The sequence below is a fragment of the Ailuropoda melanoleuca genome, chromosome 12 (assembly GCF_002007445.2).
Source record: "Ailuropoda melanoleuca isolate Jingjing chromosome 12, ASM200744v2, whole genome shotgun sequence".
Classification (NCBI taxonomy): Eukaryota; Metazoa; Chordata; class Mammalia; order Carnivora; family Ursidae; genus Ailuropoda; species Ailuropoda melanoleuca.
In genome coordinates, this window is record NC_048229.1 from 47,682,951 (window position 1) to 47,698,359 (window position 15,409).

The window sequence follows — 15,409 nt, forward strand, 5'->3', positions numbered from 1 at the left end:
GGGAGAACCAAAAATTTAAAACCCAAACAAACCAACAAAGAAGACAACTCAATGATTAGAAAGAAGCCTTATTTTTAAAACCATCTGATGGATACATTCAGAGAGATTCAAAATAATATCACACCAATAAAACAAGAAGAGGAGGTTAAGAAGGAAGAGCAATTAGAGAATAGGATGCTTTTAAGGATTGAAAAATTACTGCCAAAATGAAATAAATTATTAAAGTATGGAAAATAATCTTTGGTAAAGAGTCCAACTATGAGAGCAAAAAAAAAAAAAAGAGAGAGAGAACTAAAGACAAAGAAGAAAGCAAGAAAACAAACACAGAAACAAAGGAAAGAAATAATAAAAGAAGAGAATTTCCAAGAGCTGAATAAAGACCCCAATTTTTTTAAATTTTTTTTCCTCTTCTTTCCTTCCAGCTTTATTTATTTATTTATTTTTCGTAATAATATTTTGGACCCAAATTTTGATTGAAAGCACCCATAGTGAATGAAAAGGATACCCTAGTGAAATGGCAAAATATCAAGGGAATAGAAAGCTCTGAAAGTTTCCAAAGAGACGAAATTAGCCAGCTAGAATGGAATAGGATCGGTTTGGTTTCAGACTGCTGCTAAGCAGTCTGAACATAATAGATACTTTCTCAGTTATGAGGAAAAAATCATTTTGAACCTGGAATTCCTTTTTTTTAATGTTTTATTTATTTAAGTAATCTTTATACCCAACACGGGGCTCGAATTCATGACCCTTAGACCAAGGGTTGCATGCTCTTCCAACTAAGCCAGCCAGGTGCCCCTTGAACCTGGAATTCTATACCCAGTCAAACATCTATCAAGTAAGAGAGCAAAGCAAAAAAACTTTTTTCAAACAGGCAAGGTCTCAGAAAATTTAACTCCCATGTTCTCCCTCTTGTAGGAAGCTATTTGAGGATGTGTAAATGAGTAAATAGGGAAAAATAGGATCCCAGACACCGTGCATCTTTTTTTTTTAATGATTTTTTTTATTATATTATGTTAGTCACCATACAGTACATCCCCGGATTCCGATGCAAAGTTCGATGCTTCATTAGTTGCGTATAACACCCAGTGCACCATGCAATACGTGCCCTCCTTACTACCCATCACCAGTCTATCCCATTCCCCCACCCCCTCCCCTCTGAAGTCTTCAGTTTGTTTCTCATAGTCCATAGTCTCTCATGTTTCATTCCCCCTTCTGATTACCCCCCTTTTCTTTATCCCTTTCTTCCCCTACCGATCATCCTAGTTCTTATGTTCCATAGATGAGAGAAATCATATGATAATTGTCTTTCTCTGCTTGACTTATTTCACTTAGCATTATCTCCTCCAGTGCCGTCCATGTTGCAGCAAATGTTGAGAATTCGTTCTTTCTGATAGCTGAGTAATATTCCATTGTATATATGGACCACAGCTTCTTAATCCAGTCATCTGTTGAAGGGCATCTCGGCTCCTTCCATGATTTGGCTATTGTGGACAATGCAGCTATGAACATTGGGGTGCATATGGCCCTTCTCTTTACTACGTCTGTATCTTTGGGGTAAACACCCAGTAGTGCAATGGCTGGGTCATAGGGTAGTTCAATTTTTAACTTTTTAAGGGACCTCCACACTGTTTTCCAGAGTGGCTGTACCAACTTGCATTCCCACCAACAATGTAGGAGGGATCCCCTTTCTCCACATCCTCTCCAACAATTGTTGTTTCTTGCCTTGTCTATCTTTGCCATTCTAACTGGCGTAAGGTGGTATCTCAGTGTGGTTTTGATTTGAATTTCCCTGATGGCTAATGATTTTGAACATTTTTTCATGTGTCTGTTAGCCATTTGTATGTCTTCATTGGAAAAGTGTCTGTTCATATCTTCTGCCCATTTTATGATTTGTTTATTTGTTTCTCGTGTATTGAGTTTGAGAAGTTCTTTGTAGATCTTGGATACCAGTCCTTTATCTGTGGTGTCCTTTGCAAATATATTCTCCCATTCCGTGGGCTGTCTCTTAGTTTTTTTGACTGTTTCCTTGGCTGTGCAGAAGCTCTTTATCCTGATAAAGTCCCATAAGTTCATTTTATCTTTTATTTCTCTTGCCTTTGGAGATGTGTCGTGAAAAAGGTTGCTCTGGCCGATGTCATAGAAGTTGTTGCCTATGTTCTCCTCTAGAATTTTGATGGATTCCTGTCTCACATTGAGGTCTTTCATCCATTTGGAGTTTATTTTTGTGTATGGTGTGAGAGAGTGGTCAAGTTTCATTCTTTTGCATGTAGCTGTCCAATTTTCCCAGCACCATTTATTGAAGAGACTGTCTTTTTTCCACCGGATGTTTTTTCCTGCTTTATCAAAGATTAGTTGCCCAAAGAGCCGAGGGTCCATTTCTGGGTTCTCTATTCTGTTCCATTGGTCGATGTGTCTGTTTTTGTGCCAGTACCATGCTGTCTTTGTGATCACAGCTTTGTAGTACAGCTCGAAATCCGGCATTGTGATGCCCCCAGCTTTGTTTTTCCTTTTCAACAGTTCCTTGGAGATTCGGGGCCTTTTCTGGTTCCATACAAATTTAAGGACTATTTGTTCCAGTTCTTTGAAAAATGTCCTCGGTATTTTGATCGGGATAGCATTGAAAGTGTAGATTGCTCTGGGTAGTATGGACATTTTAACTATGTTAATTCTTCCAATCCATGAGCATGGAATATTTTTCCATCTTTTTATGTCTTCCTCAATATCTTTCAAAAGTGATCTATAGTTTCTAGCATATAGGTCCTTTACGTCTCTGGTTAAGTTAATTCCAAGGTAACGCATGGTTTTTGGTGTTATTGTAAATGGGATGGATTCCCTAATTTCTCTTTCTTCAGTCTCGTTATTCGTGTATAGAAATGCAACTGATTTCTGGGCATTGATTTTGTATCCTGCCACATTACTGAATTGTTCTATAACTTCTAATAGTTTCAGAGTGGATTCTTGGGTTTTCCATATACAGTATCATGGCAGACACTGTGCATCTTAACTCAGGAGAGCAGTGAAGGCAAGACACGGTATTGCTGAACAGGAAACTAGCTCAGGTCAGAACAGAAAGATGGAGGAGTTCAGGACAGAGGCATCTGGGAAAATGGAGGATTTTAGTTGATGGTTTTTTTTTAAAAAAGTAAGAATATGTTAAAGACATATCATGCAAGGGATTAAAAAAAAAACCAAAAACCAAAAAACAAACAAAAAACCCTAAGTCAGTCAGAAACTCTGAGAGGGGAAAAGAGAAATGGTTGTACAGGAAAATTATGGTCCAAATTGGAGCAAACCAAAATGAATTTAAGGTGACTGTGTTTCATTCCATGGCAAATCCCAATGCTTTTTAAAAATTATAGAGCCCTATTGTATATTTAATTTTATGCTGGTTCTCATAATTCCTCCATATTCCCCATACCTCATCATTCCTACATATGCTGATGGATATAAGCTGGTTTTAAAAACACATATGAGGGGTGTCTGGGTGGCTCAGTCAGTTGAGCAGCCAACTCTTGATCAGGTCAAGGCCCAGGTCATGATCTCTGGGTCCTGGGATCGAGCCCTGCATCGGGCTCCATGCTCAGCGGGGAGCCTGGTTCTCCCTCTCCCTCTGCTGCTCCCTCTGCTTGTGCTCTCTCTCTGTCAAATAAATAAATTAAATAGTTTTAAAAAATTTAAAAATAAATAAAGATTAAAATTTAAAAAGTGTGAAAAAAAGAAAAAATAAGTAAAATAAAATAAAAATAAAAAAGTGTGAAAAAAAAGAAAAAAAAATTAAAAAGTGTGAAAATTCAGTGTGTCTGGGCACTTCTGAGACTTTTCTAGTACTACAAAGAATATTTGTGGTTTTTGATCTGGGTGCTGGTTACACGGTATTTGGTTTATGAAAACTCATCAAGCTGTATTCATAATATCTCACATACGATTGTTTTTGTTCTTCACGTTTAAATGTACCAGACGAAAGATGAAGGGTGGAAGGTAGGGCAAGGAGAATGGAGAAAACGGGGAAGTGTACTGATATCTTTATCCTACCAAGTGAGAAGTTAAGAGAGTATGTCAGGTTGATAGAAAAGAGATAAAGTCCTGAATATTTAAATTTACCAAGGTAACCAAGAGAATAACAGTGACGCTGGAACGGTGACAGGCTGGGAAGACCAGTGGAAGGGTGGTAGCATGAGCGAGGGCCTCAAGCTTCACAGCATGGCTCCATAGATGTCCTCTAAGGCGCCATTCACCAGCTGAAGAGCTAAAGTCACGAGTGGTTCAATGAATTTTTTTTTTAAGTTCATTTATTTAGGTAATCCCTACACCCAACGTGGAGCTCAAACTCACAGCTCTGAGTTCAAGAGATACACGCTCTTCCAACTGATCGAGCCAGGGGCCCCATATTGTGTGTTAAAAAGGAGCTCATACCCATCAGCATTTGTAGGAACTATGAGCGAAGGGAATATGGCGGAGTATGGGAATTTGCATAAAACCCAATAAACAGTGGGATGTTGTAATCTCAAAATCATTGGAGTTTGCCATGGAATTGAACATAGCTACTTTAAATTCAGATCTGTTTCATAACCTGGACAAAACACACAGCTAGGGGATGATATCAGTTCACAAATGTTCATACATTTCACTTCACAAAATCTACACTGTGCTGAGTGTTAGAGGCTCAGTCCAAACTCTCACGGACACCTTTGGAGAGTAGACTGATCTTGGAATTCACATGGCGTTTTCTATGGACCTTCCTCCCAGAAAACATAAAGCATTTTGCATTCAATTTTAGAGGCTCCTGGGTCACCCTTGAGGACCCTCCAATGGAAGGATCCACGAAATCTTGCTTGAGAGCTGAAGTACTGAGGACCACCATGTTTCTAGTGCTTCCAAAGGTCCCAGGACAAGAAGATTTCTTGGGAAGCTAGTAGCTAGCAGGTTCCTCTTGCAGAAAGCCCTGGTCACTGAGATGTTCCAAGTAGATGCCAGAAGAACTAGTTGGGTGCCTCCTGTAAAGAGCAGGTGAAGAAGCTGAGGGCCAGAGAAGGGAAGTATCTTACTTCCTCGTCCATTCACGATCACAACAGCAATCATCTCAATGGAGGGCCTACAGAGGGGAAGTCACTTTACAGATACACCGGTCCTGGCCTGGCACGACCATCCCTAGTCTCCAGAGTCAGGGAGGATGAATGGCTTGTCAAAGTCACACAGCAAGAAGTAGCTCAGCTCGAGTGGAACCATGCCGGGTACCTTCAGGGCAGGCAGCTAAAGGTTGAGGGGACTCTAAGGATGGCAAAGATACTGTTTTACTCTCATAAAGCTGTCGGTCTTATTGGTGGGAATAATGCATATATACAAATTAAAATATTTATTGGATGTTTACTACATGCCTGGCCCAGAGGAGTGGGTCCTGGGAGAGGGCCTTGAGTCCTGAATGCATCCTGCCCAATTTTTCACTCTCTCTGGCTCAGATCACGGTTTTACCGCTGTGTGCTCTCAGGCCGCAGCTTGGGAGGGCGTGAGTCCTGGTTTCCTTAACCCCGCACCAACCAAGGCCCTTGGTGATTCCCACTGGAGGCAGGGAGCCCTGTTTTCCGCTTTGATGTCCCAAGTAGGAAGCAGTCTGGGGTGAGTCGCCTCCACCTGGTCACATAGGAGGCGATGAGGACCCCAGGGCAGGACAGGGGCCCATTCGGGGATCTACGTGGGGAGCAGGGATCCACTTCGGGCTTCCGTGGGCCCGCCACCAGTCATTGATCAGACCAGTGGTTCCAGCGGGCAGCCCTGAGCATGTCCCCTCCCCCCACCCCGAGGCCCGGCTGACCCCTCCAGTCCCATCTTGCTCTCGTGGGCCCTCCTCACCCGGCTCCCTTTCCACCGTTGTGCCCGCCTGGATGCCACACGTTGTTGCCTCCCTCCCTGCTTTGTCCACACAGGTCCTCCTGCCTGGAAGGCCCTTGCTGTCCTGTCCCCGACAGAACATGCCCATCGGTCACACGCTGAACGAGCTTCGATGCTCTTGTGAGTTTCTGTGACACTTGCAAGCCTAACTTTGAGCCCAGTGGTTTCTAGGGCCGACGGGTGCCCAGTCGCTCTCCACACTGCTGCCCCTTGCCTCTCATGTGTTGTTCTCCATCATCGATGTCAGGGACCTGGATTTACTCGTTCTATGTCCACATCCTTGGCATAAGGCATGCTGCCCCGTCAGCACACAAAACAAAAACGAAAATAAAAACAAAACAGCCTAAAAATGATCGGTTGAGAAAAGAAGGCAGAACTAAAAAGAAACAAAGGTCCTTATTTGGGGGGGTCTCAGAATTGCATTTTGGGGAGCACAGAGCAACCAGAAAAGTGTCCGGCTCACATAGAGCATTTTGTGAGAGAGAAAGAAGGGGTCAATACTTGATTTGGATAAAGAAGAGAAGGAAAGGGGCGCCTGGGTGGCACAGCGGTTAAGCATCTGCCTTCGGCTCAGGGCGTGATCCCGGCGTTCTGGGATCGAGCCCCAACATCAGGCTCCTGCTATGAGCCTGCTTCTTCCTCTCCCACTCCCCCTGCTGTGTTCCCTCTCTCGCTGGCTGTCTATGTCAAATAAATAAATAAAAAATCTTTAAAAAAAAAAAAAAAAAAAAGAAGAGAAGGAAAAAACCCCACGAATTTGGTGTAGAGCAGCCGAGCCACTTCTAATGACTAACTTTCTGATTATTGTATCAGTGCTCGCAAATGAAACCATCCCTGGTATGCGTTACTTAACTTGACTGTCCCCGTGTGATCTGAATGCCAGTTGCCCTGCTGGAATTTTGTGAGCAGCTCCCTGTAAAATGCCTCTTCTGGCCCCATTTGAGAGTTCATTAATTGGGAAAGAAAAATGGAGCTTCAAACGCAGTCTCTTGTGTCCAGAAATTTCCTACTCCCACAAAATGAATGCATGCCTCTTCCACGCTCTCCTTCTAGGTCCCTGGGCCCCATGTCACGACTCGCCGACTCCAGGAGTTGCTAGATCTTTTGTTGGTTCCTCACTTTAAAGACGAGGAAACCAAGACCCAGAGGGAGGAAGTGACTTGCCCAAGGTCACACTGTTGGAGACAAAGTTCAGACGAGGGCCCAAGGTCACACTGTTGGCGACAGAGTTCTGGCCAGAGTCCAAGGTCATACAGTTGGTGACAGAGTTCAGGCCAGAGTCCAAAGTCATACAGTTGGTGACAGAGTTCACATTGGAACCCAGATCTCCTGTTTCCCTACCCAGTGCCCCGTTCCCTTTACCCTCCTTCGAGAAGCAGTTTCTCCCTTGGGGACATGGCAATTTTATGCTTAGCCACAGGACCTTGTGGGTGGTGTAGGTTGTCCTCAAGGGGACAGAGGCGCCCTCCAAGGAAGACCTCTTGCTAATGGTGGAGGAGGAAGGAAGTTTGAAGTCGTAAGAATTGCTACAATCCCTGGTTTCCACAAGTGAAGCCTGGTGGGGCTGAGCCCTGCCCTAGAGCAGTGTTCTGAGGGTTGCAGGTAGCTGTCTGGTAGGAGCAGGAGAGACCTTGCCTAACCTAGCTCACATGCCCTTTCCAGGCTCATCTTCCCTGCGCCAGCCCTGACAGCTCACGCACCAGCCACATCCGGCGCCTCACCTGTCCTGGCCATTCGCTGTTCTTCTCTCCAGTGCACCTCTGCATTCAGCCTACTTCCTCAGCCTGAGCTCGCTTTTCCTCTCAATCCAACAACTGCAAGGCCAGCCCACCTTCCGGGCCCACCTCAAAGACTGCCTCCTCTGAGAAGTCCTCCCTGATTCCCCTCCTCTCTGTCTCACAGTTGGCTCACTCTTGTTCTTGGTTATTTCAATCTGGATCCATGTCCCTCTTCTCTTTACCCAGTGGGCTTGAGGGCAGAGATCCTAGCTTGCTGCTGTTGTGACCCCACGGCCGTCAGTAAGCCTCAGGGGGTAGTAGGTGCTTCATCACGTTCCTGGTAAGCAAGAAATAATGTTTCCTAACCGTCTCGAAGGTCCTGACAGCGCCTGCAGGTCAAAGGTCCCAATGAAAGCGGAGCAGGGCTGTTGCTTCCCAAAGCACCAATCCTCCATTGTGCAGAGCTCACACCCCTGGCTTCCATCCTTTCCCCGCTTCTCATCTGACTGTTTGGCCTGTCACCTCCGCACACTTCCATCATCCCCTTGCCTCACCAGATGTTTACTTTGCCTCTGGGGTTGAGGAGTCTGAACACGGCGTTGGCAACACAAAGCCCCAGGCGGCTGTGTGACCTTGGCTTGCTACTTTACCGCTCCAAGCCTTGCCCTTCCTTTCAGGTGAGGGTCACCTGACTCCTGGGGCTGCCCTGAACATCAGATGAGCTATGGTGTGAGATGGGCCGAGCGCGGTGACCTGGCACACACGCTTACAGAAATAGAAAGGAGGAATAAAACCGGCTTTAGTGGCTTGCTTCTCCATGTTGCCAAAATCTGCTCCTGGACCTGTGCTCCCCATTTCTCTGTTTGGTAAGTCCTGCTTGGAGCGATACTGCAGCTGTCCCCTCACTGCCATCACTCATCTGACCAGCACTGCCCTTCAGGAAACCAACACCCAGGGAGGGTGGGCTGCTGGCAGGATCCCCGCTCCAAGGTCACCTGCTGTCTTTGCCCAGGTTGTGGGTAAAATCCATAGGCGGTGACAAACCTGCACAGTGTTATTTTTGCTTTTTAAAGATATGTCACAAAACGGAAGATTCTAAGGGTACAGAGCAGGTCCTGCTTTCTGGGAGCCCTTGCGTGTGCCGGGCTTGGAGGGATCCCTGCCAGTAAGGGAGAGGGGTGAGATCAAGGAGGCCCATGGCAAAGGGACGTTCGCGGGCTCTTTGGCTCGCCTCCCTGGAGCACCTTTCTGGCCCTCCCACTAATCCAAGGGGAAAATGGCAACAGAGTCCTGGCAACACACTGGGGTCCAGCCTGGGCCTCAAACCCCCCCACCCCCGGACCCATCACCTCCCTCCCTGATTCTCCCACTTGGAGGGCAATTCCCCCCACAACTGCAAATAGGAGCTGTGCACAGGCCTCCGATCCCCAGTGGAACCATTTGGAAATAGCAGAGGGAATTAGGTCTCTTAAAACCGTCTGTTCAAGTGGCTCTAAATTAAGTCCCACCGTGTGATCTCTGTTGCTTTACATCCTGGTTGTTAACGAGAGGCCCCGCTGGGCAGATGGGAATGTTTCTGAAGAGCCAGCAGAAAGGAGTTAGTCCCGACAACCAGGCACGCCAGGAAGGGCTAGCATGAAGCTTAGAGGAAGAAGTAAGGGGTAGAGGAAGGTGAAGGCTGGGACTGTTTACACACAGTGGATTCCGGAAGGCTTGTGAACAGTCGATTGTGCCTCTTCCTCCTTCTGCCTTTGTATTCTATCTGGGTTTTCAAATGGATGAAGCTGGGGTCTTAGCCTTCGGTGACTTTCCCAGCCAAATGACCTTGACAATGGATTTGTGCTGAACGTCTCATCGGTGACTTTGTAAACACTTGGTTAGCTCGCTACTGTCTTGCTGCTTCCCTGCACCAGTCGGGGTCTAGAAATGGCTCTAGAGGGAATTTATTACCAGGAATTGGTTACCCAGCAAATGGAAGAGATGAGAAGCTAAAGGAAGGCATTAGCAACAGCAGGAAGCCCCTTACCCCCCGGGGTCAAGGAGCAAAAGCCCAGGGTTGGTGCTGGCGGGCAGGAGCTAGACCAGAGCAAGGGCTGCCGGTGGGAGCTGACCACATGGCGACAAAGGCTGCTCTCAGAAGCTGGAGCCACAGAAGGGCTGTCCTCTGACAGGGGGGACCAGAGGAGACACAGCCATCGCCAAAGGTCCCCCCCTCAGGCAGAAGAGGTAGGGAGAAACGCTCCTCTTCGCCAGTCTTCCACCACCTTCTCCCATTGGGCAAAGCGAAGCCTGTCAGCAAGGGAGCCTGGGAGGTGCAGCTCCCTGTAACACAGAGAACACTAGAGAGGCAGGGAGCAAAGAATGAGCAGCGTCTCCAACAAGCCAAGGTTCCTAGATGAACTGACTAGGAAACAGGAAAGCACTGAATAGGAGCAAGGGAGCTAAGCAGGCAGTGGGGGGGGGGGGGCTAGACCCCCATTTGCAGCCATCCAGTGGTGTGTCCCGTAGTGTGACACCATGCCGGGAAAAGGAGCTGAGGAAGGTGGCAGGCAGACCGGGCAGGGCATCAGGGAACAGTTTATTAGGGAGTGAGAAAGCTTGTCTCTCTTCAATTCTCTTTCCAGTCGTCTGATGGCATTACGGAGAAGATCTCCACGTGGTGCTAACAGGTCTTTAACCTCTCTCTGACCCATGCCAATCTCTTTTTTAAACCTCAAGAGATAGTGACCCCAGGTCTAAGCCTTTGGCTGGCGTAACTGATGCTGTGGCTGGCTCAGACCTCTCTACCCAGTCGACACACTCACTTCCCAGCTGCCGGGAGCATGGGGCGCTAAGAGTTCCCGGCTGCAGCCTTCTCCTGGGCACTGCCTCACCTGGAGATAGGGAGGAGTTTCTACCATCACCCCCAGGGCAATCTGCAGGCAATGACTGAGTAAGGTAGGAGACAAAAGCATTCATATGTAAAGATGGTTCACATCTGTGGTACCATTCTTTTTTTTTTTTTAATAATAATACTTCTTTATTATATTATGTTAGTCACCATATAGTACATCCCTGGTTTTTGATGTGAAGTTCCCTGATTCATTAGTTGCGTATAGCACCCAGTGCACCATGCAATACGTGCCCTCCTTACTACCCATAATGCTAAGTGAAATAAGTCAAGCAGAGAAAGACAATTATCATATGGTTTCTCTCATCTGTGGAATATAAGAACTAGGAAGATCGGTAGAAGAGAGGAACGGGATAGGCTGTGGTACCATTCCTGTTCCAGAGCTCCCCGAGGGAGCAGGCTGAGGCTGGCCAAGAGCCCTCCCTCAATAAATCGCTTGTGAAAAAAATCCTCATTGCTGACTAATGGTAGGGAATCTAACACAGCAGGCAACAGGATCGAGCTAGAACTTAGTCACTTTTTGTTATCCTTTTTAATATTTTTACCTGGCTGGTTTATGGTCGACTATAAAGGTTTTCCGTTTATGGTAGTGATCGCAAGTTTCATTTTAAAGTAATTTTCATTTAACAAATTTAATTGAAAGAAAAATGCTGAATAAAAAAAGTACAGACTGTATCTAAGTGTTCATAGTGGCCTCATTCATAGCCCCAGACTGGAAGCCACGAAAACGACCTCAGCTGGTGAGGGGATAAGCAAATGAAGGTAAATCCATATTCGGCAATGAAAAAGAACTATTGATACATAAAACAATATGAATGAACCTCTAAAGCATTGTTTAAGAGACCGTCACAAAAATCTAGGCACTGCATGATTCCCCTTGTAAGAAACTTCAAAAAGGCAGAACGGCGGGGACTGAAAGCAGGTCGGTGGTCGCCAGGGCTCAGAAGTGAGGGGACAGCAGGACCCCAAGGGACAGGAGGGGACTGGTGGGTGATGAAACATTCTATACAACATGAGTGCTGTGGTAGTTACACACTGCGTGTATTTATCAAAACTGATCTGAGTAAAGCACGGGAATGAAAGGTACACACAGGGAATACAGTCAGTGGTGTTGGAAGAGTGGCGGATGGTGACAGGTGGCAGCTACACCTTGGGGAGCATCACCTACAGACTTGTCCAATCGCTATGCTGTATACCTGACACTGACGTAACGTGTGTCAGCCGAACTTCAATTAACAATAGAAGGCAAACGTAAGAGGAACTCAAAGGCATAATACGGCAAGAGTTGCTATTTTTGACAACACAACGTGTGAATCAGGAGGAACTAAATAAAGAAGAAAAGAATATAAATAAAATTAAGTTGAAAAACAAGTAGGCCCTAGGCTTCACAATGGTGAATTCTGATGTAAACGATACCTTAATCAAGGGGATGTGTAAGAGATAGTACAGACTGCCTGTGGACACAGGAAGAACTGTGACAATGGTAGAGGGGAGCGGAAGCGGGGAGGATGACAGTTTGGGGAGTATCCAGGTCTTCACTGAATCACTCCCTGGGCAGCGGACAAGCGGGGAAGGTTCTGTTGGGTTGGGGCAGAAGAGAGGAGGTGGGTGGGAGCCACTCAGGCTTCCTTCCTTGAGTAGCCAAATGATGCTCCCCGACCCATGGCCTCAGGCTTGATGCTTGTGCCAGATGCAAACAGCTGGGGGGAGAGTGGTGAGCGGCAGCCATGGACCCCTCTCTCTCCTTCCCGTGAACAGGTGGAATAGAAAGCTAGAAAGCAGGGGCCCCTGCCTCTGCATAGCCACACCTTTCCTGATCTTTTTGAGTTGTTGTTTTCTTTAAAGCAAATATCCCTAGCAAGAGAGGAAGGAGGAGGAGGAAGGAAGGGGTGGGGGGTGGCAAAGAGAGATCTCCCCCTGCTCAGCCTTGGCGTGAGGTGAAGAGCAAGAGGAGGGATTGATAATGATCACGAACTTTCGAGCAACCACCGTGGAAAGCTGGCCGGACGATGGAAAAGCCCCCAAGGGTGACTCAGGCAAGAGTATTTGCTCTTAGCCTTGGGTTTTCAACTCCAGGCTGCTTGTGGATGGGCCCTTCTCTGTCTCCCCTTTCTGTCTCTGACTCTCTTTGATGGGGGCTCAAGCTGAGCAGAGGGAAGATGGCTTTATTTAGCAGACGAACTGCTCCGAGTCTCATAAATGTTGACTTTGTGTGAAGTCGGCTTGTCCAAACATCATCCATCACTGTGAACCATATTTCATCAAATTAAATGGCTACTTTTTGCAAAGAAGTACTTGTACTAATATTTACCTTGCATCTTATAAAATCATAGGGAGATCCAACAACGATGTTGGAAATCGAAAAAGTGAATCCCCAGAAAGAATATGGCTGAGCTGACTGTGCTTTCTCGAGTGGCCCATCTGGCTCCATGAAACTCCTCCTCCCCTGGTCCCCATCCTCACCCTGTGGCAGCCCCGGCCCCAGCAGGAGGAAACTGCGGACTTCATAGCCTGCTTGGGGGCTCACATGGAGAATTTTTTAGATTTAGACTCAGCCCCCTTTTCTTCTCCATGAGTTCGTGTTTTGTTGTTGTTGTTGTTTTTAACTTGCTAAGAAATTCCAGAAACGTGAGTGAAAAGTTGTGTAGTTATAGAAAATCTGTTACCAGTAAACATTAATGGAAGATAATGAGAAAAATGACTTTGGTCATTTCTAAGTGGTCTGCATATTGTTAATAATCTCATTCATCAATTTATGCGCCAAATATTTACAGAGCACGCGCTATACACAGTCCTGTACGTTATGCCAGGTACCAGGATGATGCCTGCCCAGGTAAGCATCCATACCCGGATGGAGCAATTGGCCACATTTGTATTGTTTTTGTGCCAGTACCACGCTGTCTCGGTGATCACAGCTTTGTAATACACCTTGAAATCAGGCACTGTGATGCCCCAGCTTTTTCTTTTTCAACATTTCTTTGTCTGCCCATTTTTTAATTGATTGTTTTTTGCTATTGAGTTATATATTTTGGATATTAACCCCTTATTGGATATATGATCTGAAGATATTTTCTTTCATTCAGTAGTTGCCTTTTCATTTTGTTAATGATTCCTTTACTGTGCTATATTCATTCCTGAGTGTCCCCTCCTGGGCAATAGGATGCAGGTGTGAGATATTTCCCTGCCCTTGAGCAGCTCACATCCTGGACACGCCCCAGCATCCCTTCCCAACCCTGTCACCACGAACCCGCTCAACCATCCACCCTCCAGAGGGAGGGGAGGCACACATGGCCGTGTGACACAGGGGCCAAGAAGATGGAGCAATTGACCAGTCAGTTGCTCAGTGCCCGGGCCGGGCTCTGGCCCTGATGACCTTGGAGGGGGTTCACTCTTCCCAGTGGCACCATGTACTTCCCCTTTGCTCACCTTCATGCATTTGCAATTTGTTGTCTAAAGACAGCAGTGTGACAGTGTGTCCTTTTCAGAACAAGGTCTGATACACAATAAATGCTCAACAGCTATTTGTGGCCTGACCGCCTCTGCAGACTTCACAGAGCAATGGCGTCTTCCTGTGGGGCCTGCGGGGCAGGACTTCACTCAGAAGCCTGTGGTGGGAACTCCCAGCCCCCGAGCTGCCAAGGCAGGCTGGAGGGCGATTCCAAGCACAGGTGGGGCAGAGCCACACCGTCCACCGGTGGGCTCAGGGTTCCCTCTCTGATGGGGGACAGCATTCTCTGGTTACTTCCCTGCACCCATGTTGGGGGAGGGGGTGGGGCTCTATTTATCCTTCAAGCGACATAAAGGAAGGGGCTCCTTGTTTTGCAGGATGAGGGGGACTTGCTAGCTTTGCTGCTGTTTGTAGTTGAAATGATGTCATGTGGCCTGACATCTCGAGCATTTCCCTTTCTCACTTCCTCCCTGTGCATTGTCTTCCTTTCGTTGAAAATCTTGAATCCCTGATGCCAGTTTTCCCATAAGTTCTGAGGCACAGGGAAATAATAAGTTGGGCACATAACTGTTTGGGCCAAATTTTATTGAGGGCTGACTGTGTGACAGACACAGGGCTAAGCACCTCTCATTATCCACTCATCTGATCCTGGCAGCAGAATCTTTGGAGGCCGGTGCTATTAGCATTCCCAGTGTGCAGATGAGGGAGCCAGGCTCAGGGTAAGCAAATCACCTCTCCAAAGTGACCAGGTGCTCAGGGACAAAAACAGAACCCAATCTCTTAACCACAAACTCTTCAATCTCCAAGAAAGGCAGCTCCTGTTTCTGGAATTTGGACTGAAAGAAAAGTCAGGAGGACAAAAAAACCTGCTCCTTTGGGGGTGAGGGATAATTAGAGGGTAAGATGTTTGTTGGTAGTTGGAGGAAATGTTTTTTAACGTGAAAAATAGACCTGAAACATCACTTCATTTTTAGCAATAACTACAAGCAAGACAGCCTTCTCCCATTTGTAACCCGTTATCCCAGGCACAGAAAACAGATAGTGGCCAAGAAAACAGCATCTCTGAGCACTGGACTGAGAGAGCCAGAGGGGTGAGTGAGGGACCTGCAAGTTTCCTGTTTCTCAGTTGCCCCAGCAGGTTGGCCGTGCCCATGCCTGTGGTCTGTTGTCCACGACCTGTCGCCCATGACCCATGGCCATAGCAGAGCAGCCTGGGGGCTGCAAGGCCACCTGCAGAGAGCACAGATAATGGCCGGAGACCCTGCTGGGCCAGGACCACTGCGGAGCTGGAGAAGTTTTGGTGGGCCTCTTTGTTTTGTAGTTTTTTAATAATTAGGGAGGGAACCAAATGAAAGCAAGTATCTGGCACAGAACACTCTGAAGAGGATCCCAGGGCCTCAAGAGAGAAGAATCCAGACCCACCCGTGGCTGCTGTTGCCCTATGCAGGCAGCTAAGCCCAGACTTGC